General features: G+C 29.6%; 1 protein-coding gene across 4 annotated transcripts in view; it reads left to right on the top strand.

Moving 5' to 3' along the window:
- plekhg5b (pleckstrin homology domain containing, family G (with RhoGef domain) member 5b) overlaps positions 1-11,754 on the top strand; it is an 84,871-nt gene that overhangs the window by 20,946 nt on the left and 52,171 nt on the right. The window contains exon 1 of one of the 4 annotated variants that reach the window (XM_051096453.1): positions 10,356-10,375. The exons of the other annotated variants lie outside the window; for them this stretch is intronic. The gene's annotated coding sequence lies outside the window, so the exon portion shown is untranslated. Of the gene's footprint in view, positions 1-10,355; positions 10,376-11,754 lie in introns of those variants that run through there. 4 annotated transcript variants of the gene reach the window in all.

Genomic DNA, 11,754 nt, shown 5'->3' with positions numbered 1-11,754 from the left:
GAAATCGGTCGCTTTAACCGGGTAATTTTGGAAAGCCTTAAAAATGAGCTGATTGTTGGAAATGCTGCCTGACAGTATGGCACATGCTCTGACGTGTTGTGCTGCACAAACTCGAAATTCAGTCTGTTATTATTATTATTATTATTTTTTGTCCTTTATCACTTTATAGGCATTTATATACTATTTTATTTCTTAATATTTAGAATTGATTATTTTTTTATTTTAAGTTTCATTCAAGTTTTGGTAATTTTATATGCTTTTGTCATTTTATTTATGTTTTTTTTTAAATATTTTTGTGTAGCTTTAATTTATTTTAATTTAAACTTAAACCAATGTATTTCAGTTAGTTTAACATTTAAAATTTTTGTTTTAATTTTATACATTTTTCAGTTTATTTCAGTGAGAGAAAAGGATTTGAAGATTTATTTTTAATTTGGTTGTATTCTTGCCATTTTACCTTTATTATTGTTATTATTATTTTATTTTTCTTAGATTTCTATACATTATTTTTCATCTAATATTTATTTTGCCTTTTGTTTTACCATTTTCAGTCATCAGAAACACTTTTTTTTGTTTTTATTTCTGTATAGGTGGTTTTATTTCAGCTTTAGTCATTTTAATATTTACAGTTTATTTCATTTAGTTTTCTGGACAGCGTGTTTAATTCTGAATTTAATTTTCAATTTTCAATTTAATTAATGTTTATTTTATACTTAAACTTTCATTCAAGTTTTAGAAATGAAAATGAAATAATTATTTATTTATTTTATTTAATTTTATTTTAATCCAGTTTTAATTATTTTAGTGTTTAAAGTTAAAATGATGTATTTCAGTTAGTTCAACATTTTTAATTTTTGGTTTAATTGTATACATTTTTCACCACCATTTCAATAACAGAAAATTATTTTAATAGTTTGATGTTTAATTTGGTTGTATATTTGTTATCTTTTACCACCACCACCACCATTATTATTATTATTATTATTATTATTGTTGTTGTTGTTGTTGTTATCGTTGTTGTTGTGTTAGATTTCTCTGTCATAATTTTTATTATTTTACATCTAATATTTATTTTGCATTTTAGGTTCCCCCTTTTCAGTTATCGAAAACTATTTTTAGTAAATTAATTATTAGTAATTTTGTTTTGTGCTTTTATCATGTTTATTATTTAATTTATTTGTCAAAACAGCATTTTTAATTCTCAATTTAATTAATTAAAATTTCAGTTCTATTTTGATTACCAAAAAAGATTTTAATCATTTAGTTATAGTAATTTGGTTACATAATTGTATTTTTTACAATTCTTTTTATAGCTTTAATTTCTTTATTTTTATTTTATTTCAGTTTCAGTGTTTTATTTAAATTTTTTTTAGTTCTATTTCGATTTTTGAAAAATATTTAGTAATTTAGTTGTATAATTGTAATTTTTACTATTATTTTTGAATTTTGTTATTTTTAATCTAATATTTATATGACATTTTTATTTTCGCTTTAATGTTTTAAATTAAATTTTTTTTCCTTTTTTAGTATTTTTGTTTTTAAATAGTTGTTTATTTATATTTTAAAATCTATTTATGTATCAGTTTTAATCATTTTAGCACTTCAACTTATTTTAGTTGGTTAGCAATAACACTCTTCTGATCCTGTTGCCTTAAAAAAGATAAATAAATGGTTAACGGGACTCTGGAGTGTGTCCTTTTGTCTTTCAGTCTGTATCTTCTGGTATCTGATGGTGTTTCCGTGTAGAAACGGGCCAGTCTGAGCGTGTATCCATCACTCAGAGCCAATTACCTCTATTCAGTCCCCAACAGGACTAGGCAAGGTGTGGATCGCCAGGGAAATACACCCCACCAAAGACAAACAGCTGAGAGCTCTGTGTGTGTGCGTGTGTACGTCAAGCGTAGCGATAGATCAGATAACTGCCCTCACTTTCTCCATAACACCTCATCCTCGTCAAAATCAATCCTCTGCCGTCGAGCCGCCCACTCAACCGCCACTCTTAAAGTTTCCTTCAGGGAAAGCGTCCTTGCTACCCGCTTCCAGATAACTCCAGCTTTTCCTTCTGTTTCCTTATTCCGCTGTTAATCTTTCCCGAGGCGTGCTGCTGAGTGATCGAGCGCATGCCGTCTCTGTCGGCCGTCTGTTCTCATTCGTGTCTGTTCTTTTCCAGTTCTGAAACGGCCCATAAATATTTAGCTTTTCGTTACCCTAATGATTCATGTGTAACTCTGAGCAGAGGATGATTTTAGAAATGAACCTTGATGGCTTCTTTAAGATCCGAAATGAGCCGTAAGACAATAGCATGAGGACACACAGACTGTTTAGACCATAGCTGACTTTGCGTGTAGCCTTTCGGCTTTAAAGGAATGTTTAACCCAAAAATCCTTTACTCACTTTCTAGTTGTTCCAAACCAGTGTGAGATAATGAAAGTGAATCAGGTCTGAAATGTTGTTGTTATTATTTGATTAAAACATTAACATCCTTGCCCTGTATCGCTATGAGAGTTTAGTAGAGACGTAGTGATGTGTAATTTAATGAATCATTTTTTTTTTTAGTTGGATCTTTTCAATGAATCATTTGACCCAGTTACACAAATGATTTGTTCATTTTAAGGCCGATTCAATTCTCTAATTCAGCTGGGGTGTTTGCCACAGAAATCTATCGTATGGCTTTTAAAAACTTGTAAATTAATCATTTTTGGTTGGTTCTTTTCAGTGAATCATAATCATTTGATCCAGTTCAGTTCACGAAAATGATTTGAAAAAGTTTTTCTTACTGAGGTTTTCAGTAAATGATGTTTTCGGTTTGTTTGTCCCCTAAATCTGGCTTTTATATGGCTTTTACTTTTTTTTTTTTTTTAATTAATCATTTTTAAGCTTAAGCTTTTTAATGAATCATTTGATCCAGTTCGGTTGGACTGATTCAGTGCTACAGTTTTTCTCAGTGAGGTTTTCAGTACATAATGGTTTATTTTCAGTCTGTTTATCCCCCAAGTCTATCATATGGCTTTTAAAAATGTTAAAATGAATCATTTTTTTAATTTCATCTTTTCAGTGAATCATTTGATCCAGTTAAGTTCTGTTCATGATTGGGACTGATTCAGTTCTCAAGTTTTTCTCACTGAAGTTTTCAGTAAATAATAGTTTGGGTCTGTTTGTCCCCCAAATCTTTCGTATGGCTTTTTACATTTGTGAATGAATCACTTTTTTTATTATTATTATATTTTCAATTAATCATTTGATCCAGATCACAAAATGATTTGTTCATGAATTGGACTGAATCAGTTCTCAAGTTTTTCTCACTGAGGTTTTCAGGAAATAATGATTTGTTTGAGGTCTGTTTGTCCCCTAAATCTGTCTTATGGAATTTAAAAATTTATAAATGAATAATTTTTTAGTTTAATCTTTTCAGTGAATCATTTGATCCAGTTTAGTTCACAAAAATGATTTGTTCATTAATTGGACTGATTCAGTTCAAGTTTTTTTTTTTTTTTTTTTTTTTTTTTTTTGACTGAGGTTTTCATTAAATAACGATTTATTTTTGGTCTGTGTGTCTCCTAAATCTATTGTATGGCTTTTAAAAATGTGTACATTTATAATTTTTTAGTCTCAGCTTTTCAGTGAGTCATTTGATCCAGTTCAGCTCAAAAAAATGACTTGTTTACGAATTGAACATATTTAGTTATCAAGTTTTTCTCACTGAGATTTTCAGTAAATAATGATTTATGTTTGGTCTGTTTGTCTCCCAAATCTTTTGTATGGCTTTTCAAATTTGTGAATGAATCTTTTTTTATTTTTTTTTAATTGGACCATGAATCATTTTGATCCAGTTCAGTTCACAAAAATGATTTGTTTATGAATTTGACTGATTTAGTTCTACAGTTTTTCTCACTGAGGTTTTCAGTAAATAAGTATTTATTTTTGGTCTGTGTGTCTCCTAAATCTATCGTATAGCTTTTAAAAATGTATAAATTTGATGTATAAATGATTATAAAATCATTTTGTAGTTTCATCTTTTCAGTGAGTCATTTGATCCAGTTCAGTTCACAAACATGACTCATTTATGAATTAACCTGATTCAGTTATCAAATTTTTCTCACTGAGGTTTTCAGTAAATAATAATTTATTTTCCATCTGTTTGTCCCCCAAATTTGTCATATATGGCTTTTGAAATTTGTGAATGAATCCTTTTTTTTTTAAATTGGATCTTTTCAATGAATCATTTGATCCAGTTCAGTTCACAAAAATGATTTGTTAATGAATTGGACTGATTCAGTTCTCAAGGTTTTTTTTCACTGAGGTTTTCAGTAAATAATGGTTTATTTTGGTTCTGTTTGTCCCCCCAATTTTTTTGTATGGCTTTTCAAATTTGTGAGTGAATCTTTTTTTATTGGATATTTTCAATGAGTCGTTTGATGCAGTTCAGTTTACAAAAATTACTTGTTCATGAATTACACTGATTCAGTTGTAGTTGAATTTTCCCCACAGATTGTAATGCCATTAAATAACCACCGAAGCATAAATTTAGTTTGAGTGGACAAGGTAATGGCTCATAAGATGAAATGAGCGAGTGAAGACCCAGATGAGCGGTTTCCTTCGTAAAAGAATGGTAGGATTGCTTCAGTGTTGCGTAATGCCGATTGACCGCTCACTGTTGGAGCCTCTACTGGCATTAAGGCCGGTGTGGTGGTGTGGGTGCGAAAATCTGCCGGTCAGAGTAAGATAATGGCTTTTCAGTGCAGAAGATATGGGGTGTCTTTTGAGTGGTGCATGAGAATGAAAGACTAGTGACTGACATCAGTCACAGAAACCACACAGGAACCTTTTTGTTTATGAGTTATGACGTCAGTGGATTTGATATCATAAATGATGAAGCTACCTGGTTGAATAGCAAAATAAGATCTGACACACATTTTAATCAATGTGTTTATCAACATTGCGTCACAGTAGATGTAAGACTTACAGCTAAGATGTAAGGCTTGGCTTAGTGTGAGGTGTTTTCTGGGCAGGTTTGCGCACCTTCTTGGGAAAGAAGCTGTTGCGTAATGTTTGTTTCTTAGAAAAGGACAATTAAGTCCAGCCTGCATTCAAGATGAGTAGTTGTTTTTCTGGTGCTGATGGAGTAAATCAGCTCTGAGATTTTTACAGGAAAACCTGAAAAGCAAAAACACTATTAGTATGAGGCAGAAACATGAACTCACTCACAGTCTTTTCACGGATTTTCCTTAAAAAAGTCAGCTTGTCCCAAAATCTGTCCTGTGGCTTTTGAAGTTTTGTGAATGAATCATTAAAAGTTTAATCTTTAAGTCTGACAAGTTTATATATATATATATATATATATATATATATATATATATATGTATATATATATATATATATATATATATATATATGTATATATATATATATATATATATATATATATATATATATATATATATATATATTATTATCCTTCAGAAATCATTCTAATATGCGGATTTATTATTAGAATGATCAATGTTGGATAATATCAACAGTTGTGCTGCCAAATATTTTTTCAGGAACCTGTATTTTTTTTTTTTTTTTTTTTTTTTTTTTTTTTTTTTCAGGATTCTTTCATGAATAACAAGTTTAAAAAGTACAGTGTTTATTCAAAATATAAATATTTTATAAGAATGTAAATTATTTATTATTAACTTTTAATAAACTTTTAATTATTAACTTTATACATCCTTGGTGAATAAAAGTATTAATTTCTTAAAAAAAAAAAAAAAAGAAACAATAAAAATGTACTGACCCCAAACTTTTGAATGGTAGTGTGTATATATATATATATATATATATATATATATATATATATTATATATAAATATATATATATACATATATATATATAAAATATAAAATATAAATATATATATATATATATATATAATATATAAATATAAATATAAATATAAATATAAATATAAATATAAATATATAAAATATAAATATAAATATAAATTATATATATATATATATATATATAATATATTAGTTGGATCTGTTTAATTAATTATATAATATAGTATTATATTTATATTAATAATATATTATTTGGTAAAACTTTGTGTTTATTTTGTGAAATCCATTTTGGTTCAAGAACACATCAAAAATTATCACTTGCCAAACACAAATTTTCTTTTAGTTGGATCTTTTCAGTGAGTCTTTGGAATTGGACTGATTCATTTCTCAAGTTTAACTCACTGACTCAAAGATTTTTAATAAATAATGAACTCATTCCAGTCTATTTATCTCACAAATATGTCCTGTGGCTTTTGGAATTTTATGAATGAATCTTCTTTGTTGTTGTTGTTCATCCATTGTTCATCCATTGTTTGACCCAGTTCACAAAAATTATTTGCTCATGATTTGATCAAACTTTGAGTTTGTCGTTTTGTGAAATATCCAAAATTACCAATTGCCAAACACTCATTTTCTTCGAGTTTGATCTTTTCAAGTGAATCATTTGACTTGATTTAATGATTGGGTCAGACTTTGCATTTGTTGTTTTGCTAAATGCCTTTAGGTTTTTATAGTAAACCAAAATTTGCATTTTTTGTTATTTATTTATTTAGTCAAAACTTGAACCATTTAATCAATCAATCGAATGGAATGATTTAGTTGTCAAGTTTAACTCACTCACAGACTCAAGGATTTTCTGAACACAAAGAACTAACTGCAGTTTACTTGTCTATTTATTTATTTATTTATTTATTTGGGGGGGGGGGGGGTCTGTTCAATTAATAATTTGACCCAGTTCACAAAAATGATTTGGTCAAACTTTGCATTTATTTTGTGAAATCCATTTAGATTCCTGAACATGCCCAAAATTAGCACTTGCTAAACACTTGTTTTTCCAGAATTAGCACACCAAGGGCTAAATGCAAGTAAACATCAGCTTAAGTAACAGTGTTTTGCAGTTCATTCAAATTATCCTAAAGCTGAAACTCTAAAGATATTACAGAAATACTACTGATGATTTTTACCTCAGCAAATCTGTAATTAATTTATAGAAAAAAGAAAATCCCCAAATTTAGTTTGATTGGGTTGTGTATGATGTTCTTCTTTATCCAATTTCCAAATGGACTTGTACCCAATGTTTGTGACATGTATAGGGCCCTTTTGAATTTTTTTCCAAATTCCATTTTATTTTTTTCCCAAATTCCCAAATAATTTTTTTTTTTTTTTTTTTTTTTTATTTTATTTTTTTTTCAGAAATACTGTTTTGTGTGTTTACATTTTTCTGGTAAATAATTTTTGTAGTAAGTATTCCTTAAAAATTATGTTTTAATAGGCCTAATAATTCTACTACTACTAGTAGTAGTAGTAGTACTATCATTACATTAAGTAATACATTTCTTTTGTTTCGACGGGTTGTTGTAAAGACATTTAAGTTTCTCAGTTTTTATGATATGACAGTAGTTTATCTCAAAAGAAAGGGTAAACTGCTCATAAAGTGACTCTCACAGCAGATCTATAGAGATTGTTTGTGTTCATGTACTCATATATTGAGGCAGCAGAGGTTAAAAACACTGCAAGTGTCATGCGTGCCTCAGTATGTATGTAGTAAACGAAAGCGGACATTCCGTGCTATTCAGTAAATTCCATTTTTATGACTGGATTCCGTGATTCCGTCTGTATTTTCTGCATAGACTACCTTTCAATAGTTTTTGGAATTAATAATTTTATTCCACAAGGATGCAATAAATTGACCAAAACTGACAGTAAAGACATTTACTGGGATTTCCATTTGAAATAAATGCTGTTCTTTTAAACTTTCTATTTATCAAATAATCTTTGGGAAACAATGTAATACAGTTTGCAAAAAAAGCAACTGTTTTCGACACTGATAACAGGAATTTGGTTCGTCAAGCTTGAAATCACTGGTAAACCTTCATGTAAAATGTTCTGACAATCATGGCAAATGGAGCAGTCAGACACACAACCAGGACCGTCCTGCATCCTTTTGCTATGACAAAAATGGCTGTATTGTGTCAGATGGGCGTCAGCTGTGTTGAAGCACTTGTGCTGCATCTTCCTGCTTGCTTTGCCCAGAGCACCTGATCCCCTCAGGTAATTGTGTTGCTGCTGTCTGCCTCTTTAAATATAGACTCTTTTAATTGAGGTAGACAGCAGGGGGTTCTTGAGGATGGGATGCTATTCCCCAAACACACAATCACACACACAGACAGTGTCTCTCATGTAGGAAGCTAATTGTAGAGGACTCAAGTGAAGCTCAGAGTGGTTTTACTTGGAATGCCAGAGGAACAGTGAGTTTTGTTTAGAAAGCTCTGATCTGGTCTAGTTGAGTAGTGTGTTGGGTAGAGAGCGACTCGTTATAAGTCATGTGGACTAGTACGTCAAGCGTATTTTACACCCTAAGGATCTAATCCTGGAAATACAATGCTAGTGCAATAACAAAGCAGAACTAAAACAAAACCTCCCTTTCAGAGTGTATTTTGTGGAGGGTGTGTTGTTTTATGTAGTATTGTGGTAAATCTTTGTAAACTAGCATTGTGTAGTCATCTGTTTGGGGTTCAGTAGGATTTGCTCCTCATATGTTTGACTGACAGGCCTTATGTGACATGACATGAAACATTGTTTGTTTGAGCATCCAAACCGGCTCAACACAGAAATGTTAGCTGAAACAATGATGCCAATTTGGAGTGAGACTGCCTGTTTGTCTGACCAATTTCAAATGATAGGGGAGTGTTTGGATACCTGTTTGGATTAAAAAAAAAAAAAAAATATATATATATATATATATATATATATATATATATATATATATATATATATATATATTTTTTTTTTTTTTTATTTATTTTTATTTTTTTTTTGTTTTAGAATTTGGATTTGATATTGCTAGTAGGGAAAATGTTTTATTTATAATATATATATATATATATATATTTATAAATTCATGTATAAATATTATATATAATTTATTTTTTAATTTTTTTTATAAATTAATGTGAAATTTAGGGTCCAAAACTCAAAAATAAAACATCCAGATGCATTAAGGTAAACTTGGGGAGAAATTCTTCTTAATTTCATGAAGTCATGAAAATAATGTCAATACAATTTTTTTTTTTTTTTTTAAATTAAATTAATTTAAATTAATTTATATATATATATTATTATTTTTATTTTTTTGCCACAGAAAACTTTTAACCAAAATTAACAATTGCCAAGATCTACATGCAAATATTTCTATTTTTATTTAGAAAATGCTGAAATTAGATTGACCAAATAAATAAATAAAAATTACATAATTTTCTTTCTTTAAAATAAAAAAAAAAAAAAATTGGCATAATTGTCTTTCTTTACAATTATTTTATTTTATTTTATTTTATTTTTATATTTTATTTTATTTTATTCACATATAAAACTGACATTTACTGAAAAAAATACTGAAATGAGATTGAATGAATGAATGAATGAATGAATGAATAAATAAATAAATCATCAAAATAAAAAAACATAATGGCGTTTTATTTTACTTTATTTTAGTCACATATGAAACTTTGACATTTGACCTTTTTAACTAGGATCCAAAATTAACACTTCCCAAACTCTGAATGCAAATATTTATGTATTAATTTAGAAAATGCTGAAATGAGATTAAAAATAAATAAATAAATAAAATAAAATTGAATGTGGCAAATAACGCATAAACACTCTAACGCCTAATAGTCATTATATACAATTATATAACTCCAAAATGCCACAACTGACCAGTCACAATAAATTATTTCAGAAATGCTCATAATATAGCGAATGTGTTTTATGATGTGTGTGACAATATGCATTGTTCGTTTTTAGACTTCTCTCTTTCCCTTTTTAGCACTTTTGCCAGATTGTTATCATCTCTCCTCCTTAAGAATCCATTAAAGCAATTCATGTGAACTGATTCACAGATAAGCTTCATCTGAAGATATCAACAAGACAAAGCAGTTCAGTTTATGTGGGTGAGGATGGGGGCGTATTTCATAAACACACACCGGGTCTTCAGTCCCGACTCCCTGATTATATCTGATGTCTTCCTTCCTTGTAGAGTCTCTGGCAGTTAAATAGTCCCACAGACACCTTCAGGGTCTAAACTGCACCTACACTGGAAGAAACAACATCAGGGACAGAAACATTCACCTTGTATAACACACACACATACACGCACTAGCTTACGGAGTTATTAGATTGAAAGCACCCCGATCCAACAAATCCTGCCAGACGCAGGAGGAAGCTGCAGTTTGCTCTGGAGCGACCATAGAGGACAGCGGTTTGTCATACTGAGGTGTAGAGCAACATGCACACATGCAAATACGCATGCGACTCCGACCGGTTGGCGGTGAGTGCATCTAACGGCATGCCAGAGAGACGTTCCTTGTAATTATTTGGAATTTTTTTAATGTTTGATCATTTATTTTTCTCGTTTGTCATGCGATGGATGCGTAAGTCTTATGTACGCAAGCGTGCAGACGTTTCAGGAGAAAATTACATGGATTTTTTGGATCACGATGAGTAGTAGGAAGAGTTTAAACATGTTAACGTAAGTGAGGGGGAGTGTGCAGGTCTGGACTGGGTTAGGACGAATATGTGCAGAGTTTTTTCTCTTTCTTTTCCCAGTCTCAAGCTCTGTTTTATGTACTCAGAAAATTAGTACTCATAATATTACCTTTTATATTTTACTGGACATATACCATGGTAATACCATGCTGTTGTTCCATGTACCATGTGAATAACACGGTATATGATTATGGTATTACTTTGTTTTATTGGACATGTGCCATGGTGAAGTTTTTTGAAGTAGTTTTGATTTAGAAATTCATTTTTGTGACAATTAAAGGAGAAGTCCACTTCCAAAACAAAGATGCACATATAGTGTACTCACCCCCTTGTCATCCAAAATGTTCATGTCTTTCTTTCTTCAGTCGTAAAGAAATTATTTTTTTGAGGAAAACATTTCTGCATTTTTCTCCATATAATGGACTGGTATGGTGCTCTTACGCTAGATAAGACCCTTCTTTCTCGGCTGGGATCATTTACAACCGCATTTGGGATCGCTTGAGGCTGCATTTAGACTGCATTTTGGAAGTTCAAAATCGGGGCACCATTATATGGAGAAAAATGCTGAAATGTTTTCCTCAAAAAACAATTCCTTTACGACTGAAGAAAGAAAGACATGAACATCTTGGATGACAAGGGGATGAGTACATTATCTGTAAATCTTTGTTTTGTCTTGTGAGATTTATTTATTTATTTATTTCAGCTAAAATACTGCCTTGGTCTTGTGAGATTTAGCTTTTTTATTTATATATTAATTTAATTTACTTATATATTAATTTATTTATTTAATTTAGCATTTTTTAACTGTTTATAATAGCTTAAAAAACATTAAAAATGATGTAGTTTTAAACAGATCTGTAGTTCATATGACCTTGGTCTTGTGAGATTTAGCTTTATTTATTTTAATTTATTCTGTACTTTTATTTCATTTTGTATTTTTAAACATTCTAATAACTTAAAAAAAAACATTAAACATGCTGTATGTTTTAAACAGATCTGTAGTTCATATACGTTGATTTGTATTTATATATGAATATATTTTCATCTATTCACATTAAATTTTGACCTTTCTAACAAAATTTTCCTTACACTTATTTATTTATTTATTTATTTATTTATTTATTCTCAGCTAAAATATGACCTTGGAACGAACAATGAACT

Source organism: Labeo rohita, chromosome 23, assembly GCF_022985175.1.
Source record: "Labeo rohita strain BAU-BD-2019 chromosome 23, IGBB_LRoh.1.0, whole genome shotgun sequence".
Classification (NCBI taxonomy): domain Eukaryota; kingdom Metazoa; phylum Chordata; class Actinopteri; order Cypriniformes; family Cyprinidae; genus Labeo; species Labeo rohita.
Note: the sequence above shows the minus strand (reverse complement) of the source record. Positions and strands in the feature narration are given on the sequence as shown.